Here is a 19,244-nt window from a genome sequence, read left to right as displayed (position 1 = left end):
AAATTAAATAACATGTCGATAATTAAATATGAGTTTATTAAAAAATTAATATAAATGAAACTTACCAATTTATCATTTTAATATTTTAAATGAATTTTTCTCAACCTACTAACGACTTATAGACACTACTGCTCAAACCGAGAACCTCTAAAAATATTAGCATTATCTTTTATCACTAAAAGTTCAACTCTCAAGTGATGTTATAAAAAGTTAATAGTTGCATATTTTACATTTTCTAATTTATCCTTAGTCCGTTGGTACATACTACATACAACAGCATCAATGTTAACATTTAAATTATCCTTAGCATAAATGTTACATGTTAGGAATGTTCAACTGATATCTAATAGCGAAACATTCCAAGAAAGAATGAATAGAAGAACAAATGCAAGTATAAAAATTCGAGTTATATACATTAACAAATCTAATAGATAGATCACTTCAACAGAAAATAAAAGTAAAAAGAAAAAAAACGAGGGACAATAATAAAGTTCCGAATGCAATTCTAAAATGTAGTCTAAGATAATTCTGAAGCTCTCGACTGTTAAGCCTGATTTAAGGGAACCAAGCTCATTGAATAGGAAAAGACTGTGCAAAAGATGGAATCCGTACTTAACTTGGAAAGTGAACAAACTAGTTGCATTTCATTTGTCTCGATATTCTATAGCATGATTTGCAGAGAAACTTTCATCAGCAAATAACCATCTTTGAACGCTAAAAGATCAATCCATGGTTCCATTTCAACTGACAACCTTTGTGTTACTGTCTGGTGCAAATTGTAAAGCAATTTTGTATGTTGTGAGTGTTTTAGAGAGCTGCAAGGACCACCTGGATTTGAAGTAATCCTCGAGACACCAGACTTGAAGTCCATATTGAGAAACCATGATATAATGCATTTTTCCATCAGATCTCCAATACATGCTTCGGGGATGCTGCTGAATTCATCTGCTGGAAGTGGGACCAATACCAGCCATGATAGTTCAATCTCCACATGGAAGGTAAGAGCTTCATCAGCATCATCAGTTAGCCAGTGGAAAACACCTCTCACATAAACCCCACTGTTCTTGTTCAAGTTACTATTGCACTTGATTTCTACCGATTTCTTCCATGCCCCTGTATCCGAAGCATACATGTCGAATGCAAAGCGTGAGACGTTGGCTTCATTTTTGACCTGTTTCACTCTGATCAATTTGAACTTCGTCGATGTGCCTATGAGATCTTCACATGGATCAAATGCCAAAACAAAGTTGTCCTCTCTGTTAGGCTCATCCCATTTTAGCCTTATCCATTCACGGTTCAAGGGGTTGGAGATGTAGAAGCAAGGGTCTATTTTAGGGAAGCAACTGCGACAGCAGACCAAGCAATTGCATGAAGACAGCACAACATGTTCAGGAAGGAAGTCAAACAGTGTCTGAAAGAGTTCAGCTTCAGCATCTTGCTTTCCGACAGGAATGTAGGTTATGGTGGTGATGTCCTCTTAGCACCATCTATATCTTTGTTGGAATACGAAGTCTGATACAAGTTCTTTCTTCTTGGATTGAGCTTTCATGAAAATAGGGTCCGAGACAAGGCGCTTCCACCCTTTACAAACGCACTTCAACCGTGGCATGTACTTTGCCGGCAACCGAGAGTTCAACTCGCCTAAATCACCCGGTTCCTAAAAGCAAATTAATTGCAAAAATATTAAACTCAGAAAGAAACAAGGAAAGCAACGAAAAACAAAAAGGTGCAATCCAAATGAGTAATAATACATGTTGCACTCTGAATAATATTTCTCTAGAGCATTCTTACAAGCAGTTCAGATTAGCAAGTTAAACATGAACATCCTTTACCTTTAAGAAACAAAAGGAGTGAACATCCTTTACTCTGAATAATACGCCAAGTTTTTCTCACTGTAAAGATCATATTTTACATCAAGGAAAAGTAAAAGTAGGATAATGTAGAAATCAGTGAAACAGAAAAAAAAGAACAAACCAGAAATAACGCCATGTTTAGGAATCAATCAAAAAGGAAAGGATCAACTTTCTTATAGAGAAAACACTATAAACATCACTTACCTTCGAGGAAGAATGTCACATTTCCTCTTCGTCAAGCACTCAAGCTCATATTTGTACGTCCAGGAAGAAGGACTGGCACAAAGGCTAATTTGTTTGTCTTTGACTTGAGTGACCGTTCGTTCTCCGATTTCAGTACATGCCACCATTTTTAGATTATTCTTGAAGTTAATGTAATATATATATATATATATAACCTCAGTGATCGAAAATACCTTATAATATACGATTTTAACCAATTTTTTTTGATTTGCCAAAATGACCAACAAAATCGCAACGCGATCTTAAATTCGCAACACGACCACAACCCGAGACGAGACGGGACGGCGGCGGCGGCGGCGGTGCGCGAGAGTCCCCCTTGTTATCTTCCACTCAACAAGGAAGTGGGAAATCCAAGCCTTAAATACTCATCCCCAATAGTGTTTCCAATACTATGTGGGATTGAACATTGCCAACACTTGGGAATCTTTTACATTATTGCAACACATTCTTTATTGTTTCAAACTAAGATCTTACAAATGGCTTCGGAATTTTTTACACTATCGCAACACATTCTTTATTGTTTCAAACTCCACGTGAATTTGGAATAGTTAAAATGTAAACTTATTTTGGATTTTTCACTATCGCAACACTTTTTCACTATCGCAATAACACGTTTTTCAAACTCTCGCAACACATTTTAACTATCGCAACACATTTTTCAAAATTGCGTTGCGAATCTTACAATTGCGTTGTGAATCTGGATATTCGCGTTGCGAATTTGGAAACTGAGTTGAAAAATTAAAGTTCGCGTTGTGATTTTGTTGGTCATTTTAGCAAATCCAAAAAAAAAATTGTTAAAATCGTATATTATAAGACATTTTCGATATATATCAGTTTTTTTCTTTTGGGTGATAAATTCTTTATAAATTGTAAGTTATTATTATCAATGTAATAGTTGGACTTAAAATATTTTATAATTAGTATATAAAAATAAAATTTTAGAGAAATTGTTTGATGCAGAGAATCATTTTACTCCTAAATAATGATAATTTTGATAGGATAATGTATATGGGAAGACGATCAGATCATTTGATGTTTTTAGGAAGATGTAGGAAAGACACATCGTCTTCCCTAGATTGCATTTAGTGTAAAAGCCAACTTTATCACTATCAACTCAGAAGATGTCGTGTCTTCTCGATGTCTTTGGGACGTCTTCCCAAAGACGTCAGGTAATCCGAATGTTTTTTTCATGCTCTCTTCATACCATCCTAGTTTAGAAAATAATTTCTCTTTCACTTTATATTAGTTTTTCTTTTTTCACCACATTAAAAAAGAAAATTGCCAAAATAACTATTAGGCTAAAAAAGTCTTCATCTTTAACACTTTATTTAACCTTAAGCTATTATCTCACATGTTAAATATCAACAACATATATTTTTTGGGACACATATATCTCTTATTTTCATTGCTTTGGGGTTCAATTATATTTTGTTTGAATGTTTTAAAAGTAATGATTTAATCACTAAAGTTATCGATTTATAACAAATCGGTGACTCGTAATTGACAATCATTAATGAGAGTTACATAATGCTGATGCGGTGTGTTAACCAGCTGAAATGGTACTGTTAACCATGAGCTTGATCGGAACCATCTTTACCATTTGTGCATCTCCGTTGTTCAAGAACTTAGGCTCCTTCTCAAGCTCCCTACCAGATCGTCTGTGAGAAAGTTTCCATTCTTCACTAGTTCGAAATATTGACTGCAATTTAATGCGAAAGCATTGCACGAACATCTGAGAGAAACGCACGATGAACTGATGGAGAAAGGCGTATCGCTAAAAGAACTGAAGGAGCCTTTTCTTATCTTTGTGCGAGCATCAAAAAGAAATACAATGGCCTTGAAAGCGAGTGCTAAAGATGATGAATTTAAGTTCACAAGTTACCAAGCAGCGAGATTCCAAGGCGAGATCTTAGACATGAAACAGGAGAACTTCATAGTTGCAAATGAACTGCAAGCTGGTTTGGATAATGTAACAAGAATGCAGTTTGAAATTAAGAGGAACGAAGCTAGGTTGAGTGAAGACGGGAGAGAGGCTAGCTTTGTTCCTCTTAATTTCAAGCTGCAATCTTGTCAAAACAACAAGATCCCAAATGCCAAAGATCTGAGTCTGATATTCACCGCCAACAAGCTAATCACTGATGCGGATCATCCCGACGTGACTGGAACTTTCACCACTGAAACAGATGCCATTGTATCCAACAACCTGCAACACTAGTGATTGCTGGAAAGACCAACACTATTAGCCAATCAAGTCATTCATGTCTCAAGGAGTCCAACAGAATTATCTGTCTGCAATCGATACTTCAGATGACAAACACGGTTAAGAACATAGGGATAAGCAATTTGATCTGTATATATTCAAGGATAGAACGTAACAAAGCATGGAGATGAAGGGTACTCAACAGCAGTTGGACCTAACTAATACTTTGACATATGATTGCTGTGAATGTTTATTTTGCAAGTTGTGAAGAAAAAGAATTGTGAATTTGTTGTATCTTTTCAGTATGATGACTGGTTTGCTTAATCTTGTGACTTCAAAGGGAATTGAAAGTTAATAAAACTTCAACTCCCTACATATTATCATCAGATCCATTAAAATGTAACGTGAAAACTAACAAGTTTTCAAAATAAAATCATTTATTTTTTCAGTGAAACAAATTAAGCCTTGCTAATGGCAACCTATCCAGCCAGCATATAATAATATGTCACGTCGTAAAATAAACTCATTCAGTAAAGATGAAGAAATTCTGAGATCAGTCTCAATGAACACGGCTATAAGGCACAATCCATGAAATCCACTTCGATGGCAAACGTGTTGGGATTTTTGGAAGCTCGATTCGATAACCAGAACGGTTTGCAAAGAGGAGTCGGAACGGATTTTGAGTTTAGGGAGTAAGAAGATTGAAAGATAGAAAATTACACAGCGATTTAGAGTGGTTCGACTTTCTAAACCAAAATCTACGTCCACTACCTTAGCTCCTCACCAAGGATTTTCCAACAAATTCACTAATTTGTTCTTTCTTTTGAGGACAAAAAGATAACCTTACAACTTTCTAGTTTTTCCGGGCTAAACTAGAACATTTCCCTAGCTTTTACACGGGATAAGCTATAACTTTTCCCCTAGCTTTTACACGGGATAAGCTAGAACCTTTCCCCTTTACAAAAGGATAAAATAAGTAAATAAGAAAACCTCTCTAAGGTAGGTGTTTACAAGATTGAGCTCACAAGAACAAACTATTTACAAGAGAAAGATGAAATAAGAATGAAAAACTCATTTCTTGTGTTTGATTGATTGGATAGTTGTTCTCTTTTTTTTTTCAAGTGTCCTTAGCTTGTATTTATAGCTTGGAGTGTGTTTGATGTTGTATATAGCCGTTGGAGATGTTTTGGAGCCGTTTGGAGATGATTTTTCTACTCAAAAAGGCTGCCCATAACATGATGCATCAGTGCACTATCATGGTGCATCGATACCCCTTCATTAAATTCAAATAAACTAGCAGTTACTAGTCGTTGCAGCCTTCGTGCATGGATGCATAGTAGGATGCATCGATGCACAGCCTTGATGCATCGATGCACAGAAGGATGCATCGATGCACTAATTGCATTCGGTGTTTGAGTGCATGGATGCACTGCATGATGCATCGATGCACTAGTGCAGGTGCATGGATGCGCTGCAGGGATGCATGGATGCACTGCAGGGGTACATGAATGCACTTTGACACCCTTTAGCATTTTGTCTCAAATTCGAATTTAATGGACTTTGAATTATTTTTGAAACCTTTTAAAACTTTGAATAAATTCAATTAAGTCCAAAAACATTTTGTAAATTCAATTTAAGTCCAAAAATATTTTGCCTTAAATTGTTATATCAAAACATAGTTCAACAATCTCCCCCTTTTTGATATAACAAAATATTTGAAAAATTGTTTTTAGCAAAAACCCCCCTTAATAAATTGTTTAATGAAAAATATATCAATTGTTAACAATTGTTGGAAAATATATGAAAATGTTAAGCTCACCTTTTTTATTTAGAAATTGAATTTTTCAAACCAAAATTCTCTCCCTTTTTGTTATATCAAAAATAATTCGATATTTGAAGTTCAAAATAACTTTGGAGAGTAAGTGATAAATTTAACATTTAAAAATCATTTGAAAAATCAAAGCTCCCCCTCAATAAATGCATTCCAATCAAAATTTAGCTTTAAGAACTTGACACTTAAACAAAATTGAATTTCAACAAAGAATAACAAACATGTTAGTAGTACATGAAATTCAATATATCCAAATCTAATATACTTTATGCAATATCAATTGTTGAAATTTGATATTAATACCAATTGTTTAAAATTAAGTGCATTTGCATAAAGTTCCCAAAAATGTTATGCATTTTGAAAATTGTGATATCAATTGTTAGAGAGATATCATTTTCATTTAAACCATATGCATAATCATTTAAATTTAGGTCAAAAATTTAAAATTTGTAAATTCAAAACATTTGAAAAGTTAATATCAATTGTTAGAGAGATATCATTTGCATTTAAAACCAATTTTGACCAAAATTTTATTATGATGAACTAAAAATTCTTAAAAATTAATATAACTTTAAAATGTTCATCATAATCATCTTTTCAACATACATGAGATTAAAACAATGCATAATCATTCAAAATCAAAACCCATGCATGCATAAATCCAAATGAGCAACCAAATAACCAAAATCAAAAGCATTAAGTTTAGAGGTTACCCATTCCTTTTTTATGTGTGGCTAGAGCATCTTGAATATCATCACTTTTATCACTATTGCTCTCACAAACCTACAAGAGACATTTATTTCGATTTTGGTATCCAAATTGCTTTGGATCCTTCAACGTTAGTTTCAATGCCTTTTGTTCCTTCCGGAACCCATACTTGCCTAATTTTAAAACGTTTTCCTTTATTCAAAGGACAAGTATGTTCCTTATGACCATGGAAATGACAATGTGAGCATTTTGTCATTTCTAAACATAATAGGTTGTTTTTAGAAATTAATTCTTTTTCTTTTGTTAAGCTTTTAAGCTTAACTCCTAACTCAAAATTTGTATTTTCTAAATAATTTATTTTGATTTTTGAAAGCTCTAAATCATTTTTCAAAATTTCATTTTGATTTTCAAAATCAACTCTAGCTTTCAAAATCGATTTATTTTCAATTTTGAGTTTTGAAATTAATTTCGTATATTTGGAATTCATGGTCTCAAGTCCCCAATACAACCTATTATAAGCATCTTGCAACTCATCAAAAGTAAATGAATTAAATTCATTTGAGTTAGAAGATACCTCGAATTCTTCTTTAGTGGCCATGAGGCATAGGTTGACTACTTCATCTTCATCATTGGAATTATCTTCATCGCTCCATGATGCAACAAATGCCTTATTCTCCTTTTTCTTTAGAATAGGACATTCATACTTGACATGCCCTTTTCTTTGACAATTGAATCATATCGAGGGACTCTTCTTCTTGGTTGATTCATGTTTCACTTCCTTGGAAATCATGAATCTCTTGAGTTCCTTCAAGAGCTTGACCATCTCTTCTTCTTGTTCATCATCGTCTTTATCCACCTCATCACTTGAATCTTGATACCTTTCATTGGTGGATTTGAAGGCAATGCCTACCTCCTCCTTCTTCTTGTTTTTCTTCTCTTCCCTTTCTTCATCTTCCTTCACCATCATCTCATGAGTGAGAAGGGAACTAATTAGCTCGTCGAGAGTGAGAGACTTTAAGTTTCTTGCTTCGATAATGGTCGTCTTCTTCGATTGCCACTCCTTTGGAAGAGAGTAGATCATCTTCCTCACAAGCTTCTCATTAGGGATTACTTCTCCATATCCCTTGAGACCGTTGACAATCATAGAAAATCTATCCGTCATAGCTTTGATGTCTTTATCGAGTTTCATCTTGAAGTTCTCGTAACTATGGTTGAGAAGACTTTTCTTTGATTCCCTCACTTCGTTGGTTCCTTCATGAGTGGCTTGGAACTTATCCCAAATCTCTTTGGCACTGGAACAAGATGAGATTCTTCCATATTCATTTGGGCCTAAAGCACATAATAGAATATGTATAGCCTTAGAGTTAAGCTGAAAATTTTTCTGCTCTTCTATACTCCAATCGTTGTACTTGCCGGGTGGAGAGGAGTAACCGTCTATGATTGAGTTCCAAGCTCCTAGATTGTAGGATTGAATAAAGTACATCATCTTATTCTTCCAATGTGCATAATTTGCTCCATTGAAGAAGGGTGTCTTATTGACCGGTTGTGAATCCATAATAGGATATTCTTCAAGATAATAAGCATCGGAGGAAAAAGTCATTTCTTTGTTGGTTGCGTCGGAAATTGGTAGAGCTTCTTCGAGGATCATCTCAAGGTGGTTAACCCTTCTTAACGAGTTAGGCTCTGATATCAATTGTTGGGATTTTCGGAAGCTCGATTCGACAATCGGAACGGTTTGCAAAGAGGGGTCGGAACGGTTTTTGAGTTTAGGGAGTAAGGAGATTGAAAGATAGAAAATTACATAGCGATTTAGAGTGGTTCGACTTTATAACCAAAGTCTACGTCCACTACCTTAGCTCCTCACCAAGGATTTTCCAACAAATTCACTAATTTGTTTTTTCTTTTGAGGACAAAGAGCTAACCTTACAACTCCCTAATTTTTCCGGGCTAAACTAGAATCTTTCCCTAGCTTTTACACGGGATAAGCTAGAACCTTTCCCCTTTACAAAATGATAAAATAAGTAAATAAGAAAACCTCTCTAATGTAGGTGTTTACAAGATTGAGCTCATAAGAACAAAATATTTACAAGAGAAAGATGAAATAAGAATGAAAAACTCATCTCTTGTGTTTGATTGCTTGGATAGTTGTTCTCTTTTTTTTTTCAAGTGTTCTTAGCTTGTATTTATAGCTTGGAATGTGTTTGATGTTGTATATAGCCGTTGGAGATGTTTTGGAGCCGTTTGGAGATGATTTTCCTACTCAAAAAGGCTGCCCATAACATGATGCATCGGTGCACTATCATGGTGCATCGATACCCCTTCATTAAATTCAAATAAACTAGCCGTTGCAGCCTTCGTGCATGGATGCATAGCAAGATGTATCGATGCACAGCCTTGATGCATCGATGCACAGAAGGATGCATCGATGCACTAATTGCATTCGGTGTTTGAGTGCATGGATGCACTGCAGGTGCATGGATGCACTAGTACAGGTGCATGGATGCACTGCAGGGCGTATGGATGCACTTTGACACCCTTTAGCATTTTGGCTCAAATCCGAATTTAACGGACTTTGAATTATTTTTTAAACATTTTAAAACTTTGAATAAATTCAATCCAAAAACATTTTGTAAATTCAATTCAAGTCCAAAAATATTTTGCCTTAAATTGTTATATCAAAACATAGTTCAACAAAACGGCTCGAAAAAAAAACCCCAAGATTATTCTTAATATCCCACAAGTTCCTATCGTGGCCAAGCATAAATTGCACGCGACAATTCTTTTATCACATGTCGAATTGCAGCCAAACCCTAAATCTAACGAGATTTCTCACTACCAATACTAATGTGGTTGATAAGGAAAAAAACAGCAAATCAAAAGAAACAAGACTGAAATGAGTTTGCAGTTGGAAGTCTAGAAAAATTGGGGTTTAGAAACCACTAGTTTTTCTTTATTAATTCAAAGATAAGAATAAGATAGATATGGCTGTCAACTTATTACAGCTTATTTATAAGACTTCCTTGCAAGCAAAGTCACTTTTCTGCAAGTGAACTTTTGTTCTTAACCTTAAATTTAACCCTCAAGAAAACTAATACTCTTAAAGTTGTCCAAAATATCTACTACTTAACTAAAATAAAACTGAAATATAAAATTAAGACCCAGTATAAGGGGGCTCTGAATCATGGCGAAGGTTTGCTGCCATCTAATGTCAGAAGCACCTTGTATAAATCGGGACGTCGATCACGAAACACCCCCCAGCAACTTCTTTTGGCTTTAATTTTGTCGAGATCAAACTGTGCAATGAGAACAGCTTCATCTTTGTCACTAGCTGCTGCAACAATTTCCCCAGTTGGTCCTGGAATCCAAGTATTGATATTTAGACCTATTTCGGAATGGTAAAACATTGTATGGCTATTCCTGGAAGAGAGAAGACTCGTCAAATTCGTACCTGCTATGAAGGAATGCCCGTAGAATGTTATCTCACTCTTCCCGTGCTCTGTCTCAATGGTTTCCTTTCCGATGCGGTTTGAAGCTACCAGAGGTACCTATATAAACAAGATATCCATTAACCGTTTACATTCTAGCAATTAATCTCTAAATTTCATAATAGAAGAATACTCGGCTACAATCACCAGATACACAATGTCTAGTTAGCAAAATCAATCTGACCACAGGAAACGAAAAAGTAATTAGGATGTAAAAAAGGGGAAATTTGGATTTCAAATATCACACCACAATATACAGTAAAAGCAACAAAAGACGAATACAACTTGACAAGGCCTTTTTAGTTCACCAATCTTCCAAGTTCCAACTTACCAAATTTGCACCAGCATGCCCTCGCTGCCAATGCTCACAAGAATCAAGTCCTTCATCTTGCGGTTCGGAGCCGATAGCCGTAGGGTAAAACAATATCTCAGCTCCTTGCAAAGCCATACAACGTGCAGCCTCCGGAAACCACTGATCCCAACATATTGCTGACATGCAAAATTAAGCAATAACTTTATGTTGTCTTGCACATCTTTGTTTTGCAGGTAAAGATAAAATAAACAGACAAATTTCAGCAGTTAATTTATATTGCCAGCACATTCTAGCCCCAGAGAAGTGACTGAAATGGAAACAATATAAGCTACAACATACATCGGTTCATTCAAGTGACAGATGGAACATTTTGTAATAAACTTGCAAGCTTCATGATATAAAGTGTACAACTGTCAAATAGGAAAAGGAAAAGGAAAAGGAAAAGATGCTCTAACCAACTCCGATCTTTGCGAATTTAGTCTGGAAAACCTGTTGTCAATGGCATCCATATGTTATGTAATCAAGACAATCAACATAAAAACTTGAAGTTTCTGAAAATGAAAATGTTAGCATCAGTCGAACAGAGATTTTACTAAGTACCTACCTTAAAGCCTGTATCTCCCGGATTGAAGTAGAATTTTTTCCTGGTATCCTGAAAGAGAGGGAAGAAACTCAATTTTACTAACCAAAACCAAAATCAAAATGAATTATATCATATTGAAGCTATGAAGCGTTGACTTTTCTAGAGACCTGGTCCATCAGGGATATGAGATTTCCTATAGAGTCCAAGATCGGTCCCATCAGCATCAATGATAGCTTTAGAATTGAAATGGGCATTGTTTGCCTCTTCAAAGAAACTAACTGGTACCACCATACTCAACTCTTTTGCGTGTTCCTGCTTCCTGAAAGTGTGCATTAGACAGAAACAAGTCCAATCGAGTAAATTTTAGAATCTGCAAGTCAAAAGAAGTTTAGTTATGAGAGAAACAAGGCATTGATACAACCAATCAACTTAAATTTAGAAGTTAGTATGCAGTGACTTTACCTTTTAATGGTAGGGTGATCCTTATAAGGCTTAGTGCGCTTAAAGAAATCCTCCCTTTGTGCTTGACAGAAGTAATAACCCTCAAACAGTTCCTGAAGACACAAAGACACAAGAATAGAAATTAAACTAAATCAAATACGAAGGAATTAGTCAGCAGAAAAAATTGAATATTCAGATAGCTTATATTCTATTATATTCATACCACCAATTACAGAATTATATATATTGGAGAAAATGAAGGAAATTAGACGGTAAGAAAATAAAATTAGAGTCATTTTCCCTTCAAATTTCCATTTTGGAAAGCCAGGATTTCACAGAATTAAGGAGATATTTTTAGCCCAATAAGAAGACTAGAAGCGGCAATGGCATCTTAACATAAGCTGTTTCTTAGCATAGTTTCAAAAATCCCCGACTGAATCAGTTTCTTAAGGCAGATATTCTAATCTACTTTATTGTGTTATTTGTTAAAAGCATTTATGCCAAAAAAAATGTCTATCTTGATCATAGTTTAACATTACAACCTGTTTTACAGTACCTATTGGTGTTTCCCCCCCCCTTTTCCTAGACCAAAATTTTTTTCCAGCCACTTCTCATTTTTTTGGTTAAGACACGCATTCCATTAATATCATTTAATTTTTTATGCATATTGTTCAGCATTTGCTAGGTAGACAGTTTGTCAAAGTTGAGGAATCGTATACAACTTCAGCAGCGATGAAAGATGCAAAAAAGAAAAAAAGAAAAGAAAAAAGGAAATCATTTATTAGAAGGCTGAACACATTATGAGTGCCAAATATTATCAAATTGAACAGCATATACGTGAATAAGAATGATATTTGCACCCTTAGCATGAGCAGCCCTAACCAGCCTGTGTAGAGGAAAGTCATCTAATAAATAACTAACTTAACAGCTAAACGAGAAGGTTACCAAAAAGCATGAGGAAATGCCACAAAATATCATAATATATTAGGGTGAAAGTAGAGTAAGAAAACAAAATGACAACCATAACCAAACAAGCATGCCCCACAACATGAGGACAGATACATGAATCATCTTGCATTACCAAGCTCCATTTGGAGCCATACTGTTAGTAGGCTAGTAAACATCTTTTATATTTATACACACACAAAAAAAGACACCTAGTATTTTGTTTTTCCCTCCCCGTCCGACATTGGCATCCTCTACCAATTGACTTCTCTTATTCAACACTTGGAGGCCTTGGCCTTTGACATCTAAACTACCTTAAATGTACCATCATCAATTAGCACTCGATGGATATATGCCAATAAATCCATGTGACCTCTAAAATTACTTCACTTTAGTTTCTTACAAGAATAAATTTCTATGTGACCTCTAAGAGAGCGATCCGTTAGAATAAGATAAGCCAGAAATCATTCCAATTGTAGAGGTCTAAGATTATCTCTTCGTAATGAGTCCAAGATTAGGAGCTCCCTTTGACAAGTTTCGTATATTATTAATCAAGGGTTCTTCAAGAGATGGGAATTGCAACAAGGGAAAGGCTTCATCAATGGAATCAAGTTTTCCGTGAATCGATCGGTGACACAATCCATAGCTCTTGCACTCAGCATAGACTATCTTTCATGGGATAAGAATACACAAATAATTGTGGTATTCAAGGATCTCTAAATACACATCAAATGCGGAAAGACCTAGAACCCTTCTTTTTCAATTTGGTTTGCAAAATAAGCATTAAAATCTGCCAATTGTTTCTTTAGATTGATTCCAAACTCCAAAATGAAAAGGACCAAACACAACAATAAGGCAAAGGGAACATGTACCCTAAGAAAAAACAGGACACCAGCGAGGGAAAATGTAGCATCAAGAATGTCGCTATTTAAGACTAAAATAAGATCTATAAAATGTGAATGCCAAATATCACAAATGCGCTGAAGAAATATTTAGAGCTAAAGAGAAATGTCACATGTAAACTCTTAGCTTTTATAACAGGAAAAAAAAAAGACAAGCATATCAGAAAACAGTTGCCAAAATGAACACTTTTAGCCAAGAAGCTCATGAAAATCAATTTAGAGTTTTTTTTCCACCAATGTTGTGTATAAGTAAATTCAGGCGTTCACTGTCAGCTGGAAATGAAGCATAAAAGTGACTATGCATGGAAAAACACCATGAAGGTAACAACTTTAAGCTTAAAACTCAAACAAAGTTCAAACTTGAACTGTTGAATTGAGCAAATTAAATTTGAAAACAGTAGATAACCATGACCGGACTCTATATCACTTTATCTCTTTTAAATTTTAATCGGTTCCTCACCACATGTTAAATAGTATTATTCCCATGTATAATCAAGCAACCAATATATACCATAGTTCTAAAAGTCAATCAAATTGAGTTTGAGATTAACAATAAGAAAAAGACGAAACAAACCACAAAACCAATATACCTGGAAACAACTTTTAACAGATAAGATTAAAAGAGTAGCAAGTTTAATCTAGAATATTTTAAAATTAAAGAAAGTCCCATAAAATCCACTAAAATGAGAAGCAACGGGGAGGAGATATAATAGAAAATAAAATAAAAGAAACCTTTCGGCAGTGGCGAGATTGGTGGGGACATCGTCCGTGCAAGCGAATAGCAAAGCTGAAACAACTACTTGCCTGCTTCCCTTCTCCGTTTCTTTAGTTTTCTTCTAATGATTAGATACTGAAAACACCAAACACAGCCGCCGGGTAGAGTAAAGCACTAGTACAAAGGTTGACCCGTCTGCCGTCAAGCAAGACTCCAGTTATTGCGTTTGGGCCCCGCTTTAATTCTCAATGGTTTAATCAACAAATTTAGCCCTAAACCATACCTAATTTTCCATTTTGGCCCTTAATTTTTTTTGAAAAGGTGATCCTTAAGTTTCATTTTATCATTTTTTTGGCCTTTCTTATTGACGACTTAAAAATATGTGATCCTTACGGACAATCAATTAACGATATATTAGGATCAAATTAAGAATAAATTATAGTTCAAAGGTCATTTTGTATATAAAGCCTAAAAAATACTATATTTTTGTTTTTTTTTTTCATGATTCTATCTCTTTCCTTGCCATTTTTGGTATATTTTATAAATCTGAACTGTCAAAATATATTTAAAGATGTGGGCAAACTATATACTATAGTCAAATTTTTTATCCTCTCACGTTCAAAATTGGAAATCGAAATGTGGGTATCTCTCAGATATAAATAATCACACCAGCATGATAGAACAATTCTAAAATCTATTAATAATTTTAAATTGAAGAAACGAAGATAATGATTTTGATGTAAAAATTAAGTCATCAAAAGATTATTTTGATTTTTCTTTGGTTTAAGGGCCATATTGGAGGTAAAATCTTTTAAGGTCATATTGAATTGTTTTAAAAAAATATGAGGGCCTCAAGACCATTAAACCTAATTTTAATTAATCTGGATCAATTACTACATAGACGAAAATGAGTCTCTCAACTCAATTTATTTCATTCATAAACGTCAAGATTCAAACACCTAACTCGAAAAGATCTAGTACATCATCTCACTATTGATTTTTTTTAGTTTTTATCCATACAGCCGGATACATTGGTTTGACATTGCTTTCAAATAAAAAAAAAAGTCAAATTATAATATAGAAATTATATCCACCTAAAATAAGAATCTGAAATTTGACGTGTAAGAAATATTATAAAATTTGGTTGATTCATTCCTCCGGTTGAGTATCATTCACACAAGCTGTTATCTGAAGCACATCGTAAACTGCTTTACAAAGTTTGATTTATTTTTCAGTCATTCAAACTATTCATGCCAGAATCCGATTACATTAACCTCACTCCCGCACTTCTTGCTTCTTATCTTTAGAATTCAGATACCATCCCAAAGCAGCACCAAGGGTTGCAACACCGGCTAGAATTCCGTAGTTTGAAACTTATCGCTCGGCAGATGCTCCAGATGTTGAGGTATTGCTACTAGGATTAGCATCACTTGCAGTTCTCCCAGAACCTGTGTCGGGTTTCTCCTCTGGCTTGGGTCCCTGAGGTATTTCAACAATTATTTGAATGCTTGACCATTATTCTTTATATAAACAACTCGAATTTTCCGTATACACACGGTCATCACAAGTTAAAAAAACGACCCTAATCATTAAACCGTTACAGAACCAAATCTTTACAATTTAACAGAAAATTCACAACTACATGAATTGCTATAGCAGATCGGCTGCTAATGTAAAATTTCATGACTGTACGCGACTCCGTAAGGGCATGTGAAGTTGCAAGTGTTTGTGCATGTATCATTAGCTGTTGTAATATTATATCATGGTGGGAACACAATCGTAAGCTGAATACTTTGAGTATTAAAATATTAAAAACACAGCTAAAAATAATTTTAAGCATCTTATCCGCATCTCCACGGATTTTCGGTCCAAATAGTTCAACATAATATAAGTACATACCTTGCGTGCAAGTTTCTCCAATTTCTCTCGCTCAGTTTTCTGCAATAATTTAACTTTTTTAGAACGTAGCAAATCATAACATGAAAGATGAAGTAAATACACATGGTGTGGGACATTTTGCAGAAGCGATCTAAAGGAAGAGAGAAAACGAGCGGAAAGAAAAAAGTAGAGAGGGGAAGAGAAGCTTAACAGATCGACTTGCAACATTTAGTCACAAACATCTATGATGCTCGATATATATACATTATGAGGTACATACCTTGAACACCATTGATTACCATGAAATCTATAATATTTTCCATTTGAGTAACATGTATATAAACTCAGAAACTAAAACTAGACCATTTCAAAGATATTATTTACACTACCAAAGGCAGCAATGCTTTTCCTCTAAAATACAAAGCAATCTGACTGTGATGTGAGAAACAGAAGAGAGATCAAGGAGGATAATTATTGTCACAGTCACACTTCAAATTTACTAGGCCAGCATGTTTTTTTTATTCTTTTAAATGGATGATCCCATTTCCAGATCTTTGAACCTCTCGGTAACTAACTCCGAGAGAATATTATGATCATTACCAACTTATCAGTAATCCCAAGTTGAATGAAAGACTATAAAAGGATAAACAATTTGACACTTCACAGGCCTAAAGACAACCTAGTAGGAACTAGGAAAGTTCAGAAAATCACAAAAGGGAGCATAATAAAATATATAGGGAATAAACAAAACGAAAGGAGTTTAAACAAAAACGATTACCATAAGGTTAACACAAACAAAGAACCCTGAGAACACACCAAAATGCTGATATTTATATGCTAATGGTAAATGATGAAAACAGCTTGAAAAGAATGAGTACCTGGATGTAAATATTTTCAGCAGCCCTTTCTTCCTCACTGAGTACCTTCCCACTCCCACTCGAGAACCTACGAGAAATGTATCTAACTGCTGTTCTGGTTGCCATTGTAGTTGACTATATAATACCTGCAATCAGCATTGCATAGACAATCATGCAACCAAAAGGAGCAGAACCAATAACCTCATATTACCACCATCAAACAAAGCCAATTTCTCACAGATAAAAGAACTTATGGTCAAATTAAAACTATAACACCATGATTCAAAAAGATTAAAAATCACATCGACTTCAAACAAAAGAAATCAAATGATTTCCTAAAACTAATCAAACCCTCAGGCTTTGGAGACCTAAAGGACTAAAGCATATACAAGACAAAGCAAAAACTTCATTTCGAAGTAGTTTGATTTTAAACTAAAATCCAGGTTCTAATTTCCCATTTTCATTTAATTCATTCCAACTTTTTTATTTCATTCGTAAATCCGATGTAGTAAACCCCCAGCAAGGATTAAATCGAGCATAACAAAGTTCATCAGATTAAATTACAGTAAGTAAACTAAAACTTTCCATCGAAGAACTTGCATTAAAAGATCTAAAACAAAATTGAGATATTAGTAGAGGGAAAGAGCGAACGAAATGGGGTAAGAGAGAAATTGCCTACCAAGCAGCTGAATTGAAGCGATGAAGACTTGAAAAGTTGTGGAAAACGTAAGAAATAGGGATCGATTCAAATTGGGCCTATTTTTGGATTGGTTTTACAGAAGGAGAACCCATCGCCCATGGGATACTGTAAACCCAAACCCACCCACATATACAGGCATTTACAATCCTGTTAGAAAGCCACAAATCTACCAAAATAACAGATGAGAAAGATTCCACATTAATATATACAAAATATATAAATATATAAGACTCGCACACCTTTCCTTATCTGCATTGTTTTTCCCAAACCCATATAATCCCCTATGATTCCACCCTTACCCTGATAATGTAAAGACCAAAGCCATCTCAAGACTTAACGTTGATGCAGATATAACATTTTTGCAACTTTAGATGGCAGATTAAAGGTTGAATTTGGTCCACTCAAAATAATAGGATGGTCACTTTCTGAAAAGGAATATCGTCGTATCTAGAGATTTAAATCGTGGTTACGATCGTATTTTTTATTATGTTGCTTTAATTGGTATTGTAGATATAATGAGTGCTATTATGATAATTATATGTATATATAGCGATCGTATAATAATAATTTTGGACGATACTATTACAGTTATATAATATATGCTATCTCGACAACATACTACTATTTAAATCATGTTTATAACCCTCAAGCTCATCAACTTCTCAGACTGATCATACTTCTTCAAGTTATCACCTTAGCCATTAGTTTCCCCCCTTACTTCTGTTTATTTCTTCACACTAAAAAATCATCACCATCCTCTTCTATGTGTTTCGATGCATAAGATCCACATACAAACTATGAAGCTCAGGGACGACAAAGGAATCTTGTTTTAAGTATTCAACACGTCACTGGCATGGAGACGACATAGGGACGGCTGAGGTGCATATCAGGGATGTGCTACATTGGCGGAGTACAACTGAACGAACTCGAAGACGTTTGATTCATACTTGGAGACGTTTCGGTCACGACATATGACTATCACATGCGTCCCAGGGGTATTTTTGACATTTTTCATTAAAATAAATTTTACAACAGCCACAAGAATATTTTTTGGTTTATTTCAGAAAGTATAGGCGAAATCAACATCAGCGATGAAGACATGGAAGTTGCAACACCAACCAAGAAAGGTGGACGTAAACCGTAAATTCCAAAGCCGGTAAGTTACTGGCAGTGGCGGCGAGAAAGAGGGGTCTGACTTTCGTCTAGCAGCAACAACAAAAGCTTTTAACTTAAATGCTAAAGCCTATTGTATCGATCTTGAGATTTGTTTATGATTTTAGTGTTTTAGACTTAATATTATAGTTTGTTTATGATTTTATTTTTCTAGAATTAATATTGTGATTTGAGTCTTGAGATTTGTTTATGGTTTATTTATGGAGAACGAGTTAATATCATAAGATGTTAACAATGTTTGATTGGAGTTGTTTAATATTATTTTAGACGTAACCTGTTGTTTGAATCTTGAAATTTGATATTTTAATATTGTGATTTATTTATAATATTTTAAATTTTTTTATGAAGTATTGACTTTATTTATTATTTTAATCATTTATGTACTACGCGTCTTCCCACTGTTAGGATAAGGAGTCG

At 34.6% G+C, this 19,244-nt stretch overlaps 3 pseudogenes; all 3 read right to left on the bottom strand.

Annotated features, from left to right (window-relative positions):
- Positions 1-544: 544 nt before the first annotated feature.
- Positions 545-2,203, bottom strand: LOC120142106 (annotated as a pseudogene).
- A 7,715-nt stretch (positions 2,204-9,918) lies between these two features.
- On the bottom strand, positions 9,919-11,564 carry LOC120142014 (annotated as a pseudogene).
- Positions 11,565-15,341: 3,777 nt separating this feature from the next.
- Positions 15,342-17,131, bottom strand: LOC120142016 (annotated as a pseudogene).
- Positions 17,132-19,244: the final 2,113 nt, after the last annotated feature.

This window comes from Hibiscus syriacus, unplaced genomic scaffold (genome assembly GCF_006381635.1).
Source record: "Hibiscus syriacus cultivar Baekdansim isolate YM2019G1 unplaced genomic scaffold, ASM638163v2 tig00110819_pilon, whole genome shotgun sequence".
NCBI classification, from domain to species: domain Eukaryota; kingdom Viridiplantae; phylum Streptophyta; class Magnoliopsida; order Malvales; family Malvaceae; genus Hibiscus; species Hibiscus syriacus.
This window is presented reverse-complemented; position numbering and strand designations above follow the sequence as displayed.